The sequence below is a fragment of the Hipposideros armiger genome, unplaced genomic scaffold, assembly GCF_001890085.2.
Source record: "Hipposideros armiger isolate ML-2016 unplaced genomic scaffold, ASM189008v1 scaffold_115, whole genome shotgun sequence".
Classification (NCBI taxonomy): domain Eukaryota; kingdom Metazoa; phylum Chordata; class Mammalia; order Chiroptera; family Hipposideridae; genus Hipposideros; species Hipposideros armiger.
Genome location: NW_017731465.1, coordinates 3,011,720 through 3,037,563, shown reverse-complemented (window position 1 = coordinate 3,037,563; position 25,844 = coordinate 3,011,720). Strand labels below are relative to the sequence as shown.

The window sequence follows — 25,844 nt, the reverse complement described above, 5'->3', positions numbered from 1 at the left end:
AGCCTCCCAGCTACTACCAGGAATCCTGCAATTAGTAATGTAGTCCTGAGCTGCACCAGAAATTTCTAATTTGCAGACCAGCAAGCAATCTGTAGTTTATCAGAGACATCAAAGATGGGTCTTTATAATGCTTTCCTGGGCTCTTGCTCCTAACCTTTCCCCACCAGATGGGAGGTGGAGAAGGGAAGAAGGAGAGGACTGGGGACGGAGCAAAGAGCAAGGCCTTTCTTGGGGAGCTCTAGCATATGTTCCATAGCCCAGCATGATGACCTTGGACCAGCAGCCACCCGATTGCTGCTGCCCCAGTGAGATGTGGGCCTGATTGACATAATCTGTATGCAAAATATAAACCTATGGTAAATCATGACATGTTTAATTTCAACAGTTATCAAAAGAATATGAGTTGGCAAAACAGAGGAAACTTAAAAAGGAATGACAAAAACAGCCCCATGAAGGGCAAGAGAAAGGTTTTTATGGCTCAATTACAACTAGGTAAGCGAAGGTTGTATTCCACCCAAGTCAATGAACAGCATTCTCTCCCAGCGGCTTCCACACCTCTGCGGGCAGATATTCCAGTTTGTAAAACAATGAGGTGTCTGCAGCTGTATTCCCATCCCTTCTTCATGATGCTTCTACCCTCTTACAGCCTATTCTTCTTTACTCCATATCAGGCTCAGTTGCCTGAAACTTCTGTGTTTCTACCAGCCTTGGCTTATATAGAATAGGAAAGGATAAGATAGGATAGAATGGGATTGGATAGGATAATAATAGTCACACAGCAGAATATGATTATGTTTGGGAGGAGCTATGATTCTCTCCAGAATTAGTGTCTTAACATTTGAAATGACAAGCTGGAATCATACCACCAAAGCTCCTAGTCCAGAATCTACACTGATTAGAAATTGACAATAGTTACCATTTCTATACATCAATCTCTTCATTGGAAAAAGAAGTAGGTAACTGTAATCTAAATTTTCTCTGTGTCTTTAGGATTTCTTTGGTATCATCCTCCCCACGATAATCCCAATCACTTGACAGACAACTCTTCAAATTAAATAACAACAAATTTGAATTTGTTATAAAAAGTGATAAAATAAAAAGTAATGTGGTGATGAATTTATTGTTTATTCAGCTCAGTATGAACAATAGCATCCCCTTCTTAGCTACTTTCAGCCAGTATCTTTCTGAACTGCTAAATTATATGGACATTGATATCATTAGTAACATTGCTATTTCTGATCTGTCACTTTATAAGAGTTTGCAACCAAAACTACCACCAAAACCAGTGCAATTTGATGATTCTGACTCTTGGCATTTCATTGAACACAAGTTAGAGCATTTGCATGGCGTGGCAAGAACCCTCAGGGGGATACTCCGTCTATGGAGACGCACCACATGGCTTCAGCGAATCTGAAACAGAAGAGACAAAGGCTCTGGAAAGATCACCAGGGTGGTCCTCAGATACAGCAGTCAAATCTTCTGGGGACTTACAGCATCTCATCTGATTATCTTGGGGCAAGCACTCCAGTGAGTGATGCTGGAGGGTAAATGCATGAAAAACAAATGCTTGGAAATCCTGTTGTAATAAACTCACTCACAAAAGATAAACATTCAAGCTTCCTGTAATCTCATCTCACAAGAGATGAGCTAAGGGCAAAAGCTCTCCATATCCCTTTCCCTGTAGAATAAATCATTAATTTCCCCATTAATTACTTCAATAAAAGGATGTCAAAGGAGCAATTCAAAGGACTCAACTTGCACTAATTTGAGATATATACAGAAGGGGTGAAGATAAAGTGGCAGCTCAGAATCAGAAAAGAAAACTGGAAAGTGCAGTAGAACTGGAGCATGTTCTGAATCACTTCAAAGATGAATTTAAAAAATTGCTCATGAAAAAGGGGAAAACGACAAGAGCTTCTATCTACTAAAAGCCTTATATCTTGAGGTCTTCAGTGATGATACACGATGGAGATGGAAAGCTTTATTCTCCTAGTTAACACTCACTGCAGCAAACCAGAGATGACAATGTATCATTTGTTCCCCAAAGTAGGAAGCCAGCAAGACCTTAAGAAAAACTAGAATTGGGAGGATTTTTGCCATTTCTGAGCTAGTTTTGTTTTGTTTTGTTTGTATTGTTATAATAAAGCTCCTACTGTGAGGTGGAATACAGAATGTTGTAATCAGGCACCTAGGATTTGTTTTAATGAAGTATGGTAAGCTGCAGACACAAATGGTTGTTATGAGGCAAGTTTATTTATACTCACAGATCCCTAGAGTGAGAAGGCACAGCACACCCCGCAGAGCCACATAGGGAATGACTAATTTGCTCAGGAGGCAAAGGGAGAGGGGGAAATGTGAAATAAAGAAACTTTATTGTGGTTTCTGGAGGAAGGAACAGTGAGGCCGAGTAAGCAGGTTTAGGATTGGCTCGTTTGAATAATTTCAGCTGTCTGTGGAGCATAGAGGCTAGTTGTCTGGGACCTGGTCCTGAGGTGGTTAGGGCAGGTTAATAGTGTCCCTGAGCATGAGAGCCCATTAGAGGAAGTGGTTGGGGGATGTGGACTCTGGATTGGTTGGTTGTATGTGAAAGACATGCTGGTAGGTAAATTGCTTGTTATCTCTAGGAATTAGCTATTCCTGGGAGGGGAAATCCCTCCAGGTTCAGCAAGGCCCCAAATGCCAAAGCATCAAAATACAGATAAGCTAAAAAACGTGGGTTTTACACAGAAATATGTCATACTCCATTACTGAGCCTGAAAAAAAAAGTACAGCCAAAACTTCATATTGAAAATGTACAAAACCCTGAAAACAGTGAAGTTCACATCAGTACATAGAAGCCATAGTTTCATTTTAACTGCCAATTTACTTTCTTTAGTACTATTTGGAGTAGTTCCTGCATACGTATAAATACTGCAAAACTTTTTATTTATACTTTTCTTATCTCTTTTATTACATTCACAAATTTATTTAATGGTATGACTTCTGGCTAAATGTGAATTATAACCACTATGTACCTTTTAAAAACAATACTATATGAACAGAAAATGACATTTTTTAAAATATATTAAATTGTTTAGCTTTGGCAAAAAAAAAATATAGCTCAAAAACCTGGTACAAGTAAAAAAAAAAATCATGACTGTGTATTTAAAAAAATCATATTTCCAGGTCTTTAGGTGACTGTTCAAATATGGCTCAGAGATAAAAGTCTTTTTGTTAGGAATATACAACCTCTCACACAATCAGCTGTATCTAGGGATAATATGGCAATCTCCTTTGTTGGGTCCTCCTCTTCTTCTAGACCTCTGAAGTTTGGAAGGCCTTAGGGCTCAGTCCTTGGGCCTTTTCTGCTTTTATCAGTATCCATTCTCTTAGTACTCTAGGGTAGACTCCTGGCTTTCAATCTCATCTATATGTTTGTAATTCCCAATTTTATTTCTCAAGGCCAGAAATCTCTTCCAAATTCCAAGCTCATACATCTAACTTTCTACTTGACTGCTCCACTTGGATATTTGATAAATGTCTCAAGCTTAACAGATCTAAAAACAGAACTCTTTACTTCCTCCTCCATCCCTTGCCCCACACTACTACCAAACTTTCCACTCCAATATGCTTCCACAGATCGGTGAATGCATCTCCATGCCATATTTCCAATTAGTCAGGATGAATAGGGTCTTCTTGACTCTTCTCTTTCTCTCATACCCACATTCAATCCATAGTAAATCCTTCTGGAGAGCTCTGCCCAGCTTTCATAGCTTATTTTATTTTTTTTTCTGTTGCAAGTTCAAAAGCCTGATGGTTGTTTTAAATGTCAAATAGTTAAAAGTTGATTTAGTCAAAGTTCATAGTCTTTTTCACAATATAATTTCCTAACAAATATAGATAGAGCTCCTGATCTATTTCTCTGCTGAAATTCCTCATCCAGTTATGTATATTTTCCAGCTTTCACATTTGATCTTTCAATATATTAATTATAATTATTTTAAAGATTCTGTCTGATAGTTGCATCATCTGGGTCATCTCTGAGTCTATTTCTGTTGATTGTTTATCTCCTCTCAGTAGGTTGTTTTTTTCTTGCTTTTTGGTCTTATAATTTTATATTGACTGGGCATGCTATATAGGATAGTAGAGACTAAGGGAAATACTATTTATTCCTGGATATGGGAATGCCTCTTTTCTGTAGGACCATTAGTGTGGATTTGAATCAATGTAGTCAGGAGTTGAGCTGGGTTTGGGTATTGTTTTTGCTTTTGTTGCCTTCACTGCACCACAGGCTTCAAATTCTTTTAGCAGTTGAACTACTACTCTTGGGGTTGGGGAGGGAGACGGAGTGCTAAGAGGGTTTCTCTCATTGTTTCTGCTCCTCCCTCAGCTTTCAGACTGCCCACATCTTGCCCCTCCCCCAATAGTAGAATTCTGTTGTGGGGGATTCTCCTTTGTCCTGTTCCAGCCTCATTCTTTGGCAGGCTTACACACCTGGGCGTTGAATGTGAAGCTTTCTCAATATATCTACACATCCTACCAGTGGCAACCAAACCGTGTCTTGTATCTGGGGTTGGTCTTGTGCAGGAGTTTCTTGCCCTTTTCCAAGTGGCAGCAGGACTCTTATTGGTAAGATTCAAGGTCCAAGATGGTTTTTTGCCACTCCTCCAGAAATTTCTACTCCTTCCTTAAATGTAATCAGTCTTTGCCTTTACCCTGTAGGCAAGAGGGTTTGCTGTCCCTCCCTACAGTGATTTAAGGCTTTTGCTTTAATAGGAGAGAAGAAAACAGGGAAGCAAAGAAGGCCTGGTGTCCGTCCCCTAACAGCTTCCCCTTACTTCCTCACACCTGCATTAGTGAGGTGGCTCTCAGATCTTGGGCCTGTCCCCAGTCTTTCTGTGAGTGCCTGTGGAGGACCGTAAGAAAAAGCTTGAGGGTGAGTGAAATCTCCCATCGTTTTGAGGATGTTCAACTATCCTAAACTGATGCATCAGCCCACATGTGTCTTTAATTTTTTTTTTTTAATTTTAGCTATTTTTTAATTACCCATTTGTATGGTGGCTACCAGTTTTTCTCCTACTCTGCCACAGGTCAAAAAGTTCATCTGTTCCATCTTTTTTTGAAGGAGTGTGTCTCTCTTTGGAATTCAGGCTACTCAGTTGCCTTGTGATTTCAGCTCTCTGAAATGCTCCAGGTTAAGTTATGATTTTTGTAGATTAATGACCTCTTTTCTCATTATAAGGTTTATTGTGATAATCTTTATAACTTTGTACATTCTAAGTGGAAGCTGAAGTATTATATTCTTCAATTTTAAGTAGTAGAAATTAATTCTGGCTAATTTAAGCAGAAAAAATAATATTGATACTGAGGAATTAACAAAATCCACAGGTAAGGTAAAGAACCAAGCTCAAATTAGACAAGAAACAGGGCAATTCCAAGGGTCCGTGCAAAAAGGACAATTAACCATCTTATTAGGGTATGTTTACTGGACAGAATGAATTCCCACTGTCCTAGGTTCTCAAGATTCAAAGTCTTGGGAGAATTTCAGATTGGTAATTTTAGTCCTCATGCTTATTTTTTTGTCTTATGAAGACACCATGGTTATACAAATAGAAGATAAGAATGCACCAAAATAAGGGTTATATCACTGGAATAGGATGAATGGATTCTGGGTGGGCAAGATAAACAATTTTCCACGATGCTTATAGATGTTGGTGATTTACTGGTTACAATCTGCTATAATTAAGATTGCATTCATTTGTTTGTTCAACAAATATTTTTTGGTTATTTGTTTTGTGCAAGGCAATGTTCTTGTTGGAATTACAGGCAAATGACCAAAAAATAAGTAATGCTTTATGAATTAAATTATTATTTTTTTTATATATTTGACTCTGTTTTGCTTGCTTCCATGTTTTCGGTTTTATTCTTAAATATTTAGATAACGATGAGCATCTAGAATGCTAATCTATTTTGTTCTGCCAATGAGTTATAAGGGAAGAGTGGACAATAATACTAGGGAACTTATTTTTTCTCAATAAAAATAAAAAATCATTATGTGAATTATTATATGATACTTTTAAGAAAAGAGATAGAATAGCTTTTGGAAGATAAATGCTCTGTCTAGTATCAAAAATACTTTTTAAATATTTGTAAAATTAGATGAATTGCAATAATTTTCATCTATATTTTGAGAGTATTATGGGATCTATTCATCTTAGTAGTGGCTTAAGACAAATAGGCAAGGTCAGAGGCAATATAGAAACATTTTTGATAAAATTATTTATTGTTAGTCAGATTTTTATTCCTTGTACTTCTAAGAAAATTACTCTTCTTGTAATCTTAGTGGACAAAAAGGTTTGCAAGTTTAATTTTGTATTATTTGCTTGGCAAATGGAATGGGTTTTCCTAAGAAATTGGTCTGGTTAGTAAAATGTTCTATGTCTGGGATACTTGGTTTCACAAATGGTATAGAATATACTAGCTTCTCTTAATGAGGCAATAGAGTGGAGCAGTAAGGATGGCATCTGAGGAATCACAAAGACCTAGATTTAGACAAACTTGGATATAAGTCCCACTCTGGCAATTTCTAGCTTTGCAACACTGGGGAAGTTATTTACTACCTTTAAAATTTCATTTTCATCATGTATAAGTCAGAAATAATATGATCTCTTCATAGGGTTTATGTAAGAATTAAATGAAGTACTTAGTATAGTACATTTTACTTACTGAAAGGTCAGTAAAAAATAACTACTATTATTAGCACCTGTACCATAATAATCCACCAGGCTCATCTCCTCTCTGGATAATGTAGGTTGAATTATTTACAATTTTTTTTCCCCTGGAGATCAACTTGATATACTTGAAATCCTGTTGTTAAAACATTGATTTACCATAATTATCAACCAGAAATATTATAGTCTCTCTTAAAATAACCAGATAGGCAAATCATAATTATAAAAAGGAAAGTGTCTGTCATTGGGAGGAACAAACAGAAATCCTTAAGCCACATCCTCAACAGAGTGAATAAATGGGGTTGGATTGGATAGGAACAACCATGTTCCTTTTTCAAAACACATCACTCCTGTATGGGAACCTTGCAAAAGACTGAAGATAACGCTCATTGCTTGAGGGCCTGACTAGTTTGTAGCCCCTCAAATCCAATTATAAAATGATAAAGCCATAATCAGTAGGACAAATATTTGAAGGTTTTTATTTTTTTATCTGCTTTGTTGACGATTTACTTTGAACCATTTCTTCCTTAAGTGAAAGAGGAATAACATTATGGGTTATAAGCGAGATGAACTAGACTCGAGTCCTTGAACCAGTCTTTAATTTCTTATGTGACTCTGGCAGATGGTCCTAGGACTCAGTTTCCTTTTCTGTCAAACTGATTATAAAATTATTTCCATAAACTTCAGCAGCTGTTGGTAAAAATGAAGACACAGTAACTACAACAATTACTATTCCTATTGTCTTTCCCCATCTTTTCTAGGTTCTTTCCCCACCTTCTTATGAGATACCCTTCAATTCCACTCAGCGTGTTCCTCAGTTATTTCAGGGAGAGAGATGGGGCTGATGAAGTGTTGCCAGAAAATTTAGGATGCACAGTTATCATAAAGCATTTGCCATTTTCCTTCCTCGTTGAGCTTCCAAAAATCAGTTTGTTGCTGCCTCTGGTGCCACTTCTCCCCAGATTGCTGGTATTGCTGATGCTTGTGATAAGTGAGTGTCCTCAAAATGGTTCCAGCTGAAATTAGGAAAACAAACAAGCAGCCACAAACCCTAAATTAAACAGAATTAAATGCATCTTTTTCATGAAGATCCCAAATATTACTGTTCTGTGCTTTCAGTGTCTTCCTGAGTTTCCAGTAAAACAGGTTTTAGTTTTTCTTGAGCCCTCACATTCCTAGGACTTGAACCTTAGAGCTGGGTTGGAGGAGAATGTGAGCAAAAGATATCAAGCTGTACTCAGATTCTGCACAGAGGCATGATTATTGAAACAAGCTTGTGTGCCTGACTTTTTTTTTTTTTTTGCCTTAGGATGAATTCTTTTTTACCAGGACACTTTTCAGTTCCTCATTCAGATATGTTCTTGGCATTCATTAGTTTTCCAGACAAGCCCTAACTTAACCAAGCTTCAAAGCATGGACTACCTAGGCTCATACAGGAACCCTAGCTTCATGGCCTTTATGTATCCTTTTTTATAAAATGAAACTAGGTGTTAAAACATGCAACAATAACTAAAACAGACAGTATGTCTCTACGCATGTGGAGCCTGCAAAATGGACAGACAACTCAGATCAGATACCCACTTCTCCTGTGCCAACATCTTAGTACCACCTAAGAACTCCAGGACCAAGATCCAGCTCCAGGGAAAATGAGGAAAGATCTTGAATGACAGATTAAATCTTTACTACCTGATGGAGTGAGAGGCTTAAATAAAAGTTAATTCGAGTGATAGAAAAACGCAGTTAGGCCTAAGGGAGAGTCTGGTCTTACGTTATCATGAACACAGCTCCCTTTTCCTTTAGCCTCAGCTGTGAGCCATCTGCTTCTCAAAAGCCTAATGGCTGCTAGCTGTCATGCGCAGCTGGGTAGAAGTGAGGTCTCAGGCTCTGTTGGGGTTCTAGCACAGGGGAATTCGTTTGGTGCTTTTCCCCTTAGGGCATGGCAAAAAAAACATCATCAGGGAAGTGGTGAGGGCTAAAAGCAGTGGATTTTGGGGACTGCTGGGAGGTCAGAGATTTGTGAACCTTCAGGCAGAAGACAACATTGGCTCAGATCTTCTTACCCTCACAACTCTAAGAAAGAGCTATGCAGAAAGACTAGATCGCCCTGTTCCCCAGGCTATGGGAGTACCAGGAGACCTGAGAGCAGAGGGGTTTCCTTCAAGATGGCAGCCTCTGCTTTAAATTACAGGCCACTGTAAGTAGAGACAGGTTCATATTTCATGGTCTGTGGGATTCCCGTCATTTAGCATCTGAGCACCAATGAGCTGATATAGGAAAATAACCCAGGCAATAGCTAAGAGAGGAGCAGTCATCAGAACAAATATACCACTGATAGAGTGCTGCTGGAGGAGATAGTGGCATCTGGAATTGAGGTTTAAGACCAGCATAAATAATTCTTTCTGAAATTGAAAACATAGCTTCAAAAAAAAAATCAAAAGAAAAATGGAAGGAGAGGATAGTCTATTGAAATCTGAACCAGTAGTCTGAAAAATCAAGTGCTAAGAAACGTCTTGAAGCATCAGGCAAAAAAAAAAAAAAAAAAAAAAAAAATGAACCTCAAAAGAAAATGGAAGTCAGGTCCAAGGGACCTAATTTGTATGAAATTTCAATGGGAAAAGAAAGAACAAATGTAGGTTAAACAATAATTAAAATAATCAGAAAAAAAATCCTTACTTTAAAACCTAAATCTGATAAAATTCCTGAATGCTAAGGACATAAGAAAAAATGCCACAAGTTTCCAAGCAGTTATGAACAAATTATCCACAAAGGAAAAAATATCAGACTTGCATCAGACTTCTTATTTGCAACAATGGAAGCTAGAAACAAGAATGAACTTCTATTCACAGATTACTTTCAAAATAGAACCACAACCAAATAATTCAATACCTGGACAAGATTCATTTACCCCTGAGCATGAAAGAAAGATATTTGGAAATATGTAAATAAGACTTTACTACTTATTTCTTCATCAGAGAAAATCCACAAGAAAAGGTTTTAACCAAGTAACACATAAACCAGGGTAGAAATCTCAAGATTAAAAAAGATGAAGAGAGAAGTAGAACTGAAGGACAGGAAAGAAATAATGTTGAAAGAGGAAAGTATTCTAAAAGGCTTATCTTATTCAACTGGAAGAGGAGAAATGGGAAATATAGGATCTTGGTAAGGAAACTAATAATATTGTGCTTTTATATTATAGTCCAGTAGTTATATTTGAGAGCAAGGGAAGGGAAGATAACCAATGACGAAAAGAAAAAGGAAAAAACAGTAGAATTTGCAAATAAACAAGGACAAATGAATGAAATTTGACCAGTTGGGCAAGCATAAGAAAAAGGAAAAAGGGGAACAACATGGAATGATACATGAGTAAAAATAAGATGGAAAGAATAATGTCAAGTATATCAGGCATTACGCAAAACATGAGTCAACAAAAATTCTCTTATTATAAAAGACTGTTAGATTTGGGGTTTTTTTAAAATAGCACATTTTTGCTCTTTGCAAAATACATATTTAAAATACAGCAAAACAAAAGCACCAAAGGGGGAAGTAAAACCTCAACAAAACAAAACAATGGAATTGCATAGAAAGGCAGCAAGGGAGACAATTTTAACAGCATGCAATGTGGACTAGAACATTAAAGGCTCTAAATAGGATAAGGACAGACATTGTGAGTTGGTTAAAAGTACCGTTTTTAGTAAACAAAATAAGAAACAAAATGCACAAACAAAACTTTTAGGACTAGAAGGGGACATTTTATTTCAATTAAAAAAAAAAAAAGAAAAAAGAAATGGAGAGTTCCAGTCAAGATGGTGGAGCAGGTAATTGCTGTGCTCACTTTGTCCCATGACCACATCAGTTACAACTAAACTGCAGAAAAACTATCATTGAGAACCTCCTGAAGTGTAATCGAACAGAAGACCTATAACTAAGGATATACAGAAGAAGACCTATAACTAAGGATATATACTTCATGCTAAAACAATAGTGCACAGCAAAACTGAACTCAGAGGAAAATGTGTTGCCCTTTAATAATGGAAGCCGGAAGGTGAAAAAAAAAGAATTAAGTACTTAATGAATCCAGTCAGAACAAGAACAACAAAAACAAAACAAAAGAAACTTTGAAAAGCAAATTAATACTGATAGAAGTTGAAATTATTAAAATAGATAAAATAGCAGGAAAGAATAATAAATTCAAAGAATGGTTCCTTAAAAGACCAATAAAACAGATAAATATCCTGTGAGCCTGATGAGGAAAAGAGAATGAAATCAAAATTAGACAAGATTAACCATGTGAATATAGGAAAATTATTAAAAGAATTTTAAATATAATAAATATTAAAGGCAACTCTGGAAAGTACCTTTAAAAGAAGCCTAGAAGAAACAAATACTTTCCTAGAAAATATATATACATTATCACAAATGACACAGAATTAGTGAAAACTTGAGTAGACCAATTATAATAGAAGAGATTAGAGAAGAGATTAATGATTTCCTACTGAGAAAGACAGCAGGCAGATGGATTCACAGTTGAATTTTTAATCTAACCATTAAAGAATAGAAAACTCCAATATTATTTAAACTATTGTGGGTCTTAGAAAAAGATAGAAAATTCTCAAGTTAATTTTATGAAGCCAGAATACCTCAAACACCAAAGCAAAAGAAGGAATTCAACAACAATTAAAAGTGCAGGCCAATTTCACCCATAACTAAATGCCAAATGTTTAAATAATATATTAGAGAATATAGTAGAGAAATGAATCAAAAGAGTAATATACCATGACAAAACAGGCTGTATTAGAGGAATGAAAGGGCAGTTCAATTCCAGGAAGTCTATCTATATATTGATTACATTAAAAATTAAAGGGAAAATAACCTGACCATTATCAATAAGTAGTGAAAAGACATCAGATAAAGGTCACACAACTAATCCAAGGGAAGCTCAAAGCAAAACAGGAACAGAAGGAAATACTTAAATAATAAAGAAAAGCCTACCAACAGACATTATCTTAAATGGCAAAAATTAAACCTTTCATTTAAAACCAGGACTCAGACACCACATATATTCGTGATTCTAGCAAATGTAAATACAATAACTGGTATAAATAATGGCAAAAGAGATAAAGTTCCCAATGTCAGTGACATGTTTTCTTAGAAAACCTGAGACTCTCATGAAAAACCAAGTAATAACAGAGTTTGGTGTGTTGGATGAATACAAAATAAATCACAGAAATACAAGTCTCTTTCTATTCAGGCCAAAGCACCTAGAAAAGGAAATAGAAAGAACATCTCACTCAAAAGACAAATGATAGAGAATAATTTGGTATATATTCATCAGGAAGTTGCAGAACATATATGAACAAAACTATAAAAATATACTTGGGAATTACAAGACAAAATATAAACACATGGAAAAGTCTGTTATCACCTTGGATGGAATGTTACTGTTATAAATGTCAAATTTTCAAAAATGAATGCATACATTCAATGCTGTCCTAATTAGACTCTTAATATCACTGCCTAAATAAAGTTTAACAATCATCCTAAATTTAACAATTATCTCCTCTTACCCCCACCCCCCAGTCTCCCTCATTATGACAGACAACCCTCAGCTGTATCTCCCAGGTGCTCAGGAACAATTCCACTCATGTTCTGTTGCTCTATGCTCCTAGTCAAGTTATCTTGACCCTGTATTGGTCACCAGCATCCTTTATGAGAATATGCCTTTGCTGGGCAGAGCCCTTCTGTATTGGGTCAGAGCCCTTCTGTATTGGTGGCAAAGCTTCATAGAGGTTTATGGCACGCAGGGTGAGAGAATGGCCCTGTCTCCAGCTCTGTGCTGTACTTTGTCACCAGGGCCCAAAGTAGTGCTTCTTAGATCCTAAATCCCGGAAAGTCATTTTGTGAAAAGGATTCTCAGTTTCTGGCCATCACTTCCTTACCTAAGGGGCTCAAAACCACCAGAAGACTCTGTGGGACAGACAGCAGGGAATACGGCCCCATTGCTTTTGACAGTTTTTCAAGGCCACTGGCACAACATTTCCCTTTCCTTCATTCAGAAACATATGCTCCAGTACTGTCAATTGATACATACAGACATATGGCTAGAGATGTCACTAGTCCATCAAGTTTATAACTGATAAATTCCTAATCCCAATTTGGTCTCTGGTGGACCACCCAAGACCTTACCCCCTTTTCTTACAACCCTGTCAAACAGACAGAAAATACTAATTGCAAAGGCATCTTTTTAATTAATTAATTAATTTATTTATTTTTATTGGGGAATTGGGGGGATGGGAACAGTGCTGGGGAATTGGGGGAAGGGGAACAGACAAGTTGCTGTCGTTTTGTTCTTCAGTCTAGTTGTGGAGGACGTTGCTTCACTGGCCCAAGTTGGCACCATCATTGCGCTCTTCCCAGGCGAGGCAGATCAGTCACCAGCTTCTGGACGGCCGCTCACGCTGGCTGCTGGCTGCTGGCTACACGCGGTAACCCATGGCAACCCACTGCCACAGGGGCTGCAGCCTATGCCGTCCCTGGCGACTCATGGCAGCCCAGCTCCAGGTTGAGCTGTTGTTCAGCATCTTAGCTGTAGAGGGCAGTGTCACTGGCCCTCGTATGTGGGATCTGAACCCGGGGCCCTCTGGTGTCCCAAGCCAGTTCTTAACCATTGTGCCACTCGGCCGGCCCCCAAAGGCATCTTGTCTACGCCAATTCTGTTCCTTTGTTGTCTCTTTTAGAAGTGAAACAACTGTGCATGGAGAGAAGAATCACACATTTTTGAGGCTGAGGCCCTCCTGGCCCTGAGTCACAGCTGCCTGGCTTCCCTGGGGATCTAGCACCCAGGCTCCTCAGCAACGGGGAGCTCTGGGGATTCCTGTTGTGCTGGTATTGACTTGTGAATAGTTATTTAAAAAGTTGACATAATAACAATGGCACAACCTAAGGCGACAATTTCATTTTATTCCTTATTTCTCAAATAGCTTCCTTAAGATGATGTGAGAGTTAATGCCCTGTTACTTCTCTAAACTCTGGTAAGGTATATGACATGAGGTCCATTTAAAAACTCTGCAATTGGAAGAATAATAGTATAAAATATAATATAGTAATAACAGTTTAAGTGTAGTATAAAGTGCAATATAGTATAAATGATAGTGAAAAACGATTAGCAAATAGGTAATGAAGAGTTCCTCCTCACCCTCAAATGACCCTTAACAGTGCATTTCTGACATTGATGTTTCTAAGCTAGTTCTGGGGAAGTCCAGCCTCTTCTTTCTGATCCCTATTCTTAATCTAAGGGTGACCGACATCCACCTTAAATACTTAAGGGTCCCTTTCTCCACCATGAAACCTAGTTTTTACCAAGGGAGTTTAAGCAAAAAGGAAGGATAAACATTCAGGTGCCGATCATGGATGTGATAAGGCTTAGTGTACATTTTCCAGAGGCTTTCTAGAGGAAAGACACTCATAGAAAACTCCAGGTTGCACTGCCCACTCGGCCACTCATAATCTGAGATGTGAATCCAGTACAACACTCTGAGCCCAGTTTCTCTCAAAAAAAAAAATAAATAGCAGCAACAGTATTACCAATTTCACAGGAGGTTTTCAAAGAATCAATAAAGGAACAAAACTGGAAATACTCTCAGTACAGTGTTTGGTCATTGGTAGGTGCTCAGTGTATGTTAAAATTATGTTAATTTACTCAGAAGAGCACTAAATCTTTATTGAGAGAAAATGACTTTTTAAAGGAGAAATTTCATATTGCTTGGGAGGCATTTGCAGGCTTTCTTTTTTTCTTTCTTTCTTTCTTTTTTTTTTTTTTGCGCCTTCTCCATCATGGTCTGAAATTAACCTGTGTAGCCTGGGCCAGGGACCACAAAAGTGCTTTCACAAATGTCCAAGGGATGACAGTCTGGGAACTTCTCTCCAGTTTTATAAAGTCCATTTCATATGAGGACACGATTCCCTTCCCATTCCCAACACTAATCTGTAAAATGGTGAACAATGAACCTCAAATATTTTTCAATTTCTTTAATAATCTTTTGTAGATCTGTATGTTAGAATGGTTCCCTAAATCCACATTTTTCCGAACTACTGTGGTTCAACGTTGTCAGAGCAGTGACGCTGTGATTCAAAACTGCCCCTCACTTCCTGGTATCTACAAAGGATGGGCCCACTTGATTTTATTTTCTAACTTTCAAGCTGGCCTTGGATGCCCTTTTATTCTTTATTCCACAAAGATGTTAGTATAAAAGATCTGAGGAGTCCCTTCAAGGACTCAGGAAGCCCTGCGGATTTGCGCTAAGATGTGCACCATGAACTGGCGCGATAGGGCCCCGTGATGGAACAGGAGGTGGCGCGAAGGCATGGCTCAGGCCAGCACCCTTTCGCATCTCCTTAGGCGGGGACACCGCCCAGGCGACACCGCCCAGGCGCTCCCGTCGCTAAGTCCTCTGTTTGCCGGGTTCTAAAGGAGCTTCGAGCGGGACCACGGCAAACCGGGCGGGGGGGTGCCTGGAAAAGCCAAGGGACTGTTTTCCGTAAAGAGGCAGGAAAAGCACTTGCTCCTCAATTGGTACCCGCCGTGCCCAAGCCCGCCCGGAGCAGACGGTGCTGAGGATTCCCCTGGTCCTTGGTTCCTGCCAACCGTCGTCGCCCCGACGCGCGCTCGGCCTCAGCTCCGCTCCGCACGTCGCGCACCCCCGCTCGCAGCCCGCAAATGGTCTAGCCCGTCCGTAGCCACCACCTCCTTAGGCAGCGACAGCTGCTCCAGCTGCTGGGGGTCGAGCGCCGGAGCCCGAGCAGTGGCTGCCTCGGGCGGTAGGTGGGCGGAGGGGAGCACCAGACCGCCAGCTCAGGCTGCGGCCGGGGGCGGACGCCCGCGGGACACCGGGACGCGCGGGAGCCGCAGACAGACCGCCTGTGGCGGGGAGGCGAGGACCCGGCTGGGCTTTTCTCACTCGGGTGAGTACCTGCTGCCCTGATCCTCCCCGACCCCCTCTCACGTCCTCACATCCTCACGTCCTCGAGGTCTCGGCCACTGCTCTGCGGACCCTGTCCCCCGCGAGAGCAGCAGAACGGGGAGCTGCTGCTGTTGGTGCTAATGATTCAGCACCATTCGTGCCCCAGAGGTTTGGGCAGAATGGGGGAGGGAGGGGGATGAGGTCAGTTGCTGAGCTCTCACCTCAGTTTCTAGGCTCCCGATGAACTACCCGGCGGGTGTGGTCCGGTGTGGTGAACAGGGAGGCTCCCTACTGGCTTGCTCTGAAATTCCGTCCTTTCCCCGCAGCCTGGCACAAACCCCCGTGAGTGTGCAGTGCAGTCTTCAAAGTGTGTCAGATTCGTGTCTTTTTCACACGTGCGAGTGAAGTCTATGGCCCTTGTCCGTGCCTCTGTTTCTCTCTGTTTTGCCCTATTGGATGTCTAATTCATGCCAGCATGCGCTTGATTTCACATTGCAATGCATTCCCCTATGCGTGAGAAAGATGCTGTATCAAAGTTGTTGTGTATTCAGAACAGGTGGATTTTGATTGGCCCTGACATAGGAGGAAAAGATTTAAGGTAGAAAATAATACTTTCAGAGCCTAGGCAAATATGTGGAAAGTGAGCAGCAGGGAAGTTAAATTATGTGCTCAAGGTCACAGAACAGGAATCTGAATACAAATCTCCCTGACCCTAAAGCCCATGGACCTTTCACTGTATTAAGAAATGGTTTATCTCAGTGTACATATATATGGTCTGTTAAACGTAGAAATAATTTTCATAGGCGTGATCTCATACAACAGCAATGACAACCTATAAACTTCCTGCATGTGGAATTATTGTTCTTTTAGTATGAAAGTAAGAGCACACTTTGAATTTTGTGAAAACAACAACATGTTTTCTAAGAAAGCCTATGCCAAAAGATAATCTGGACACCACTGCATAGGAGAGCTGGGTCATAACAGGAGATGTCCAACACATTTTTGGCAGTGATACATGGTGGATGCTCAAGTGTTGGAGAAATCAGGAAAGTTAAAAAAAAATCTGGGTATCGTTTACTTTTTTAAACTTTAGGAAAACATTTGCAGTAAGAACAGTTATCTAGTTCATGGGGTGTGTGACTGAACAGTTTTTGTAGGGTGTCACCATTATAAGGTGACAGATAAGCCAAGACTGATAATTAGTTGATCATTACGATTCTGTGATTTGGCATAGCAGATGATTAATTCCATTTTGCAGACTAAGGAACTGAAATACAGAGAAGGTTCAAGATCACATAGCCAGTAAGTTGTGGAATCCGGACAAGCATTGACTCTTAAAAAAAGTATGTGTATCGTAGCAAAATGTAGTTCTGTAGAGTGGGAAACTGAATTGATTAGTTTTTGCCCTGCCCTTCAGAGTCAACAATTTTATGGACCTTGTATGCTCCTTCTGCAAAAATAGAGGAAGCTAACTCTTGTTAATGTCTCAGGAGGCAGGTTGCTATAGTACAAAGGCAAATTGTCTCTAAGCACTGGAATAGTACTTGATGGCAGACAGGAACATAGTCATCTTAGCTCATGGTTTCTAATGGCTCATGGTTTATTGAGCCATTCGCAATGAAGAATTCTTCTTTAAGTTAATGGGAATATTCATAGACTAAAGCCCACTGCCTAAATCAGTCCATAAAATAGAGGCACACATTTACATTTGTTGTTCAGACAAGACTATAAGAGGAGTAGGGTCTTGTGATGAGTCTTAAGTTTGATTCAGAGGAAGTCACTTCTTTTTGTTTTTTACATGACTGAATCATGGTGAGGCATCTTGCAGTCCAATCTGTTTAATCTCAAGGGGGACAGCAGAAATGGTATGAAGGAGTAAGCAAAAAGACAACACCACTGCTATTTTTCTTTTTTTTAAAGAAAGTGCATGTCCTAGGGATGGAAGGTCAGTTGAAGCATTTTAAAACAGGCAACACATTTTATTTAGATAACGTCACTGAGAGTGTGAATTTAATACCAAATTGGCTTTAGCTCTCTCTCTGTCTCTCTCGCTGTCTCTCTGTCTCTGTCTCTNNNATGGTTCTTGAAATTCTTACAGGACTCTTTAAAACGTTTGCCACATATTTTGAGAAGCATCTGGTTGGATTAAGTCCCGCTTTCTGTATTTGTTCAATGAGTACTCTCTATAGACCATCTAAATTCTTGACTTCAAGAAACTTAAAGTCTAGCTGGGGTGATATTTACTTACACATAAGTGATTAACAAAATAATTAGAATTGGCCTAGTACCAGAAAACGGTGGTACAAACTTAAGTGCTAGCTATCTCAATACCTTCAGAAGAAGGAGAAATTATGGAGGTTGGGGTCATCAGAGGTTCAAGAAAGTCTTCATGGATGGAAGTGAATTAAATAACAGAGATGGGAAGGATTTCGGTAGGCAAAGAAAAAGCCAGACAAAGAGGTTCAGCTGAGAAGTGCACATATATTGTTTGGATACATGGTGACAAATTACAAAGAACCTTGAATATGGGGCAGTGAAATCTGCTCCTTATCTGGTGATCATAGGGAACTAGTGTAGGTTTCTAAGTAGGCCAAGTTTCTTTTTGGCTCCTCTTGCTCATATTCTCCATGTTAATTGCTTCAAGTGCCCTTCTAGAAAGTGGTATCTATCCTGAGTGCTGATATTAAAAGGACTAGTTTTCAACTAAACCTGGAAAAAGTTTTTATGCAAGTAAAACTTTTCTTCTTCCAAGAAGTTTGCCTTTTTAAAAGCTTTCCCTCTGCATTATAGAATTATGAACAATTTGGAAATTATAAGAATATAAAAAGGAAAAATATCCTTACTAACTAAAGTCAACCACTATTAATATTTTGATGTTTTCTTACACTCTTTTTTCCATGCATAATTTTGATTATGGTCTGTTTATTACTTTTTATATATTTTTACTTTGAATTTTATAACATTAATTTTCACTTAATTACATTTGGACAGTGAACATTTAAAATGCCTACATAATTTTTACATTGGGTTGATGTACCGTAACTTCCCAATCATTGCTCGTTTTCATTCTGTTATTGATAGTAATAAATAACGCTGTGATGGATGTATTTACTCAAGCTCTTTTCTGTATCTTAAAATTAGTTCCTTAGAATAGAGTCTCAGAAGTAAAATTTCTGGGTTAAAAGGTATGAGTTCTTAGTTTGACATTTTTTAAAAAATGGAGACATAATTGACAAATAACATTATATTATTAGTTTCAGGTGTGAAATCAAGCGAGTCAAAAAAGAATGTGTACCACCCATGAGTGCAGTGAGTCAATGAGAACTGACACCAGGGCTTTGCAGTAGAGAAATATTGGCTGTTTTATTGTGAATGGAGCCATCCAGGAGACCAGGAAGCTAATGCTTACAACCCCGAACTCCAGGATGGTTTACAGACAAGAGATTTTATAAGACAAAAATCATGGGTAATCATAAATAAGAGGCCCCGGGTCCTGGGCTGAATTGATTGGTCAGTTCTTATGCAAGCGTCAGCAATCTGATTTATTCAGCTCCTGGCGGCATCCTGTCCCTGTCCTGGTCCTACGTTACTATGGCCAGGTGGAGAGAGAGGTCTGTAAGACATCTTGGGATTGTAAGTCAGTGTGACCTTGTCTTACGAGCAGAAAGAAAAGAACAGAGCCACACATTTCACACTTAACAGGTTACATTCTTCTGTTACCTTAAGCAGAGTATACCTTCTAAACTTGCCTTATAGGCAGGCCTACAGGCCCTAGGACATGACTACATTCCAGGGAAGCTGTGATTCTTAACAAGGGCTAGTTTAATGAAGTTAACTAAAAGCTAAATTCTAATATAGCTAGTCTGTTATGATTTGTTGTTGGTTTCAGGTATGCAACATAATTATTCTATATTTGTATGTATTGCAAAATGATCACCACCATAAGTCTAGTTAACATTCATCACCACACATAGTTGCAAAATATTTTTTTCTTGTGATGCTTAGTTTGACTATTTTATGCAAGTTTTGACGCTCTGCTGGATTCTGTATGTTCTCTCTGGAACATTTACATATTTAACATAGGATGTTTGCATGTTAATAATACTCAATCCAGTTTACTCTTTCAGGCCGCCTCTTCTTTTGAGGAAAAAGGTTCCCTAATACTGGGAAAAAGACTGGGAGGAAGGCAGACAGCTGGGGCCACTGAGGAGAGAAGATGTAAATAAAGTTGGGGAACAGGTTTGGTGAGGGAGCAAGAGTTTATAGTCAGAGGAGGGACATGCATGATAGACTACTTTTTGGTCCTAATCTTGTATTTGGACCCGCTGTTCTTTCAGTATCTGTCTCTTGCAAACTTCAGTTTCTTCAGTCCTCCTGTATCGGGTCCCCAGGTCTCCAGCTTTAGTATCCTGTCAGTGCAATGCATATGAACTCACTCTTGCCTGCTAATTTGAGAATCCACATAGGTGAGGACAGGAGCTCCAGACCTCCCAGTTCTCAGCAGAGGCCCTGGTTACAAGGTACAAGAATGTGTGAGGGACATTGAAGACTCCCCTCCCATCCCCCATGCACGGGGCCAGAGAGGACCTTTGAGAACAGCAGTCACTGGAAGACACACAATGTCCCCAATGTCCCCTCCAGGCATTCAGAAGCTCCCCACTCCTTGTTCCCAATATCCTCCATCAGAGGCAATTCCCCTCATGGAGGAGAGAGGCCGTGCCTCAGTTTCCCCCACCAGTTGTAAGGACACATGGCACTGCCTCCTTAGACAGGCACGTTGGCCAGGTCCCTGACTGGCTTCCCCGGCATCTCTCCTGAACTTCCTCCTGGTCCAGCCTCCACCCTCCTTGGGAAGCCGTTGAGCCAGGGGGGCCCTGAACTCTCTGAGGACCAGTAGAAAGGGAGTCAGGGGATATGAACATGTCTTGAGGTTATGAGTGGGGAGCAGAGAGACAGGCTCTTATACTCTGCAGTCCTGGGAAGCCTGACAGGAAACCTGAAAGGAAACAATAAAAACTGAGGCATCACATTACAAACCAAAAAGAGGCTCCCCCTTTTGAGGACCTGACAGATGATTTCTGGCGGAAGGTGGACATTGAGGTAGGCAGAGTATTTTGGATAGAATTTGTCCTGTGCTTAGTTGGGACCTATTTAAAACAGTTTGTTTAATTAAGGTTTTAGAAGGTGGTCAATCTATTTATATTCCTCTCAGGCAGTATCTGTCAAAGTTGAACTGGGCTTAGCCGACAGTTTCTCTAGGGTTAAGTTAAAGTAAAAAACTTTATATAGGCTTGCCTATTTATTTTCCGCTATCTCTCATTTCCATTAGTTTCCATTTGACATTTATCTGCTAACATATCCCTGCCCAAGTACATATCGTAGTGGACAAAGCCAAGGTGTTGGGATAGTTCAGGCTTTGGGAATATGATAAATAATTTTTTCTTTCTTTCACTTTTTGCTTCCAAGCAGATGGTTGGCCTATGTGTCTTTGGCTCATTTGAAGGTTTAGAGTTAAGTGGTCAGGTGGTCACTGGGTCTCTCTGGGGCTGACCTAACAATCTCTGAGAACTCCTTCCTTTTGAAATTGATGATGTCCTTGGTCCACTGGGTGTGCTGAATTAGCCACATTGCTTGACTTTTCTAAGTTGTTTGTGGCACCCAAGCTTTCAAACTTCTGTGTTATTTTTGTCCCCCTGCTTCTTAGCCTTGTGAAGCGGAACATTATGTTTGACAAAGAACTGTTTCGAACATTTCTCTCTTTTACCCACTACTTTGCAAAGTCTGAACTGGTGCCACATCTAATTTCATAAGATGTTAGTAGCTTGTTTTTATAAAAATTCTCCTCTCTTCATTAGTGTGTTTGCAATGAAGTTGACTTTTTTAAGTAAATCGAGCGTTTGTAGGTTTGGAAGATGGGTCAGCAGTGATCCAGGCAGCAGCTTTAAGATTATTTCAAAGCTCTTGGTTGATTAAGATTTTTGGGGCTGCTTAGGTATACCTCTCATTTAAGGCACTACTATCTTTTTATTTTTTGTAAGAGAAGTGACCCCACTGAAAATTTATTTGTGTAAAATCTGCTTTGATTGATGTGGTCCTAATACCAGGGTTGACTGGCTTTGTAATATGAGTGGTCATACATGTGGAGTATAGGTAGGAAAAGTTAGCAACTGTCGATTTACTTTGGATCATTGCATTTGATGGGCAATGTAATTTTGTCACCACCACTATCATTTAAAGTCCATTTCTTCAAGGTACTTGATAAATAAAATCTGCAACGATGTATGACATTCATAGTGATTGCTGAAAAATCAGGACAATAATTTTAGCACACATCTCAGTTTATATTTAGAATCACTCAGTCTGCAGTTACCCAGCAAACATGTGGTAGCTGCTCGGTGGAGCGGAAAGAGTAATTGAACACTTGCTATAATATAATCAGTTTTATGTACATGAAGCCAGATGGGGGCATTTTCATTTAGCCTTAGGTTTGATTATTTCCAAAATGATCATATTTAGTTACTTAGCACCTCTCAATCTAGAACCCTAAAGATTGGCAGATATTTCCTCCATTTTAACAATGAAAAATCAAGCCGGAGAGAAAGAGGAAGAAAGAAAACAGGCAAAATTTGCATGAAGGATCATAGTAGGATTAGAAACTTACCTATAGCCGCCCTTCTTAAAAACTAATTTTGACACTAGAAGCTAGTAGTTACTGTTATATGTAAACAAGAGGGTAATCTTTATTAACTTACTGGATAGTTTTGAGGGTTTGACTTCTTTTAGGATATTTGAGGAAAAAAATAACTTGTCAAATTTATTGAATACTTTTTACTAATTTCTGGCATCTACTTTTAGTCCATGTCTGCTTTACCCTTGGTCAACACACACATATTTCAACACATTATTTTTGGGAAATCGAAACAAGTTATTTCTGGAACTTGCTACAAAAACTGAAGTAAAATAGACATATTAAATATTAAGGAAAGTTTGAAGAGAAAAACTAGGGCTTCTTAAAATCAAGCAGGCACTGTATTTGTGGAAAAGCTTTTTCACTTGTCAAAAATCAATGCCAAATGAGCATTTTTGGCAGAAAGTAAAGTTTGCTGCTACATATGTAAGGGGATTGTCATTTTGGATAGGCATTTTCTCTTTTAAAAATTTATCCTGGGTACATATGTCAAGAGTTATTTTCATCCTTGAATAAGGAATTAAAAGTTAAATTTATGTTCTTCATTAGTTGTAGTATCACATATTTATTTCCATAATGTGCTTGAGAGTGCATCTGTGAATTTTGTTTTTAGAATCCATAAAGAACCAGAATAATAAATATAGGGTGGAGCAGAGTGAAGGTCCTAAAATGTAGGTTCTATTAGGAACAAGATTAAACATATACATTCAGCAGTATCTGATTTTGAGATTTAGATCTCCAAGTAAATTTACCTAATGGTATTCCAGATCTCCTTGAAATAACTGTGTATTCTGGTAATATGAAAGTGATTGTCATGTTTTCTGGAAGAAAAAAGAAGTAACTTTTTCTTTCAGAGCAGTATAAAAATATTGTGATTTATGTAATTATTTGGGTGATTTCTAGCATTTTGTAGGCATTCTACAAATGCAGCTTTTTTTCCAGTTAATATTTTGTAGCACTGGTTATTTTTTGGTATAATTTTTTATTGTGATAGAAAACACATAACACAAAATTATAATGTTAGTCATTTTTAAGTGTACATACAGTTTAGTAGTGTTAAATATATACACATTGTTATAAAACAGACTTATAGAACATTCAGATTTTGCAAATCTGAAAGATTTCATTTTCTTTTGAGCAACTGTAAATGATATTGCATTTTAAATTTGTTTCCATTTCTTTGTTGTCATATAGAAATGTAACTAGTTTTTGTGTGTTGATCTTGTATCCTGAAACCTTACTGAACTCACATTTTGGATCTAGGGTTACAGAGCCTTTGAGTTTTTGTCTTTTTTTTCTTCATAGACAATAATGAGATTTTTTTTTCCTGTTTTATGCATAGACAGTAATGTCATCTGCAAATTGAGATAGTTTTATTTTACTTTTCAATACATATGCTTTCAATGTATTTTCTTCGCCTTATTGTAACAGCTAAAACTTCTAGCATTATGTCAGATAAGAACAGTGAGAGTAGATACCCTTGCCTTGATCCAAATCTTAGAGGAAAATGATTCAGTGTTTTACTATTAAGTATGATGCTAGCTGTAGGTTTTTTGTCAACATTCTTTATTAAGTTGAGGAGATTCCACCTCTGTTTTCCTGGTATGCTGAGACTTTTTATCCTGAATGGATGTCAAATTACATCAAATGTTATTTCTTCATCAATTGATAGGGACATATGATTTTTTATCAGCCTGTTGTGCATTGCTTAATTTTTGAATAGTGAACCAGCCATGCACACATGGAGTATATCCCATCTGATCATATATCATATATATGTATACACACACACACACACATCACATATGAGTTTATAGGAACAACATTGTTCCTCTTAGGCAACTGGTTTGTTTTTCGCATGGATGAGCTTTTCCAATAAGTGTTAAACTTTTTGTGTTTCCCTCTTTGCCTGAAGATAGAAAATTCGATATTAAATGTGGGACCAGCTCTAATAAACATACAGGATTTTAGAATATGGATTTTGTAAGCTGATGTCTCCCCTAGCTCACCTCATCTTATTTTTTTTCTTACTGATATTCTCAAATTATTTTTCATCTCATCTTGCATGTTCACACTAACACAAACTACAATGCTGTTTAACACAATCTTCTGAAAACTCACCAAGTTGTACATTTTGCCGTATATAAATTATACCTCAGTAAAATACTGGGGAAAATTACAAAGCAAAAGCCATCTATAATAATCAAAATCACAGGACAGTAAATCAAATATTTCTTGTACTGTCTTAGAGTCAAATCCTGACCAATCATTCTAAATTACTTCATCCTTGGATAAGTCATCACTGAGTTAATAATGTTATTCTATATATTATGATTTATAACTTAAAATATTGCTATAGGTCTATATACGTAGAATCCAGAGTGAAATTTCTGCTATAGTTTCTTTTAAAGTGGCTTCAATATAGTGTAATGTAAAATGTCCTCAACATCCTTATGGTGAAGTTCAACAGTATTTGTCGGGCTCTTTTTCATAGTGTCCTTCAGTATAGGCCCATGGTGTGACTCTGTGTCCTTGGGGGAAATAATGTCTCAAGATCTTGATTATTTTCTTCTCTACATGAGAATAATATTTGTCTTGAGAGCATTGTGATATAGGTAAAGATCATAGTATGTGCTCAATAAATGATCTTCATCTTCTTAAAGCCGTTCTATTCGGGTGGCTGTGACCAGCAACGTGGGGTGGCCCAGGTGTACAGCTCTCTGATGACCTGGCTTAATCCCGGGATGGATGTTATAGCATCTCAAAGACACTCTGTCTGTGTATCTTTTATGTCAGAATTCCTTCATACATGTTTTTCATACCTGAGATTTTTGAAGGACAACGCGTATCAGATTTTATCTCCTGAAAATTATCTGCTCTTACTTGTTTTCAGTTAAGTAAAGAATCCCATGATTTGAGAGTCTACTGGGCTGAGTGATAGGAGGAGTTTACCAAATATACGTATCAAAGAGAAGGCCAGCGCACCTCTGCACTATGTGGGCTGAAGGCACGATTCTAGACTTGTTTTAAAACTTGCCCCCGAATCAATTTTGCATTTGTTCCAATACACAGAAGAGTAGGTTGATGGAAGTTCCAAACTTATGGCATGAAATGTGGTTCCAGGCGTCCATTTCAGCGAGTACAGTCTTATGTACAAATAAAAGAGGTGGAGATACCATATCCACCTCTCTTACAGAGAAGTGTATATATATTTTTTCAGACCAATATATTTTTTCTAGAGTGTGTTTTAAACTATCAGTAAAGTCTCCGTCAAGGGAAAGTTAAAAAAAAAAATGTTGGGGTTTGGTAAATTCTCACTTAAAGTTAAAGATGAATTAGGCCCTAGATGTTTTTGAACAGAGGAGTTAAATTAGTTTGTGGTCACTCCGAGCCTTCCAGTGGGCTGGTTTGCTTCCTTAGTAGTCCCCTAAAGTCAGCTATCAGAACAACGTAATGGGTGTTTGATTTTTTTAAAACTCTTTTGAGTTT

The 25,844-nt window shown here is 38.5% G+C and overlaps 1 protein-coding gene and 1 pseudogene across 1 annotated transcript in view; both read left to right on the top strand.

Moving 5' to 3' along the window:
- The first annotated feature begins 1,138 nt into the window (after window positions 1-1,138).
- Window positions 1,139-15,688, top strand: LOC109385432 (nuclear factor erythroid 2-related factor 2-like; annotated as a pseudogene).
- TTLL7 (tubulin tyrosine ligase like 7) overlaps window positions 15,365-25,844 on the top strand; it is a 120,623-nt gene continuing 110,143 nt past the window's right edge. The window contains exon 1 of the mRNA XM_019647703.1: window positions 15,365-15,668. The gene's annotated coding sequence lies outside the window, so the exon portion shown is untranslated. The remainder of the gene's footprint in view (window positions 15,669-25,844) is intronic.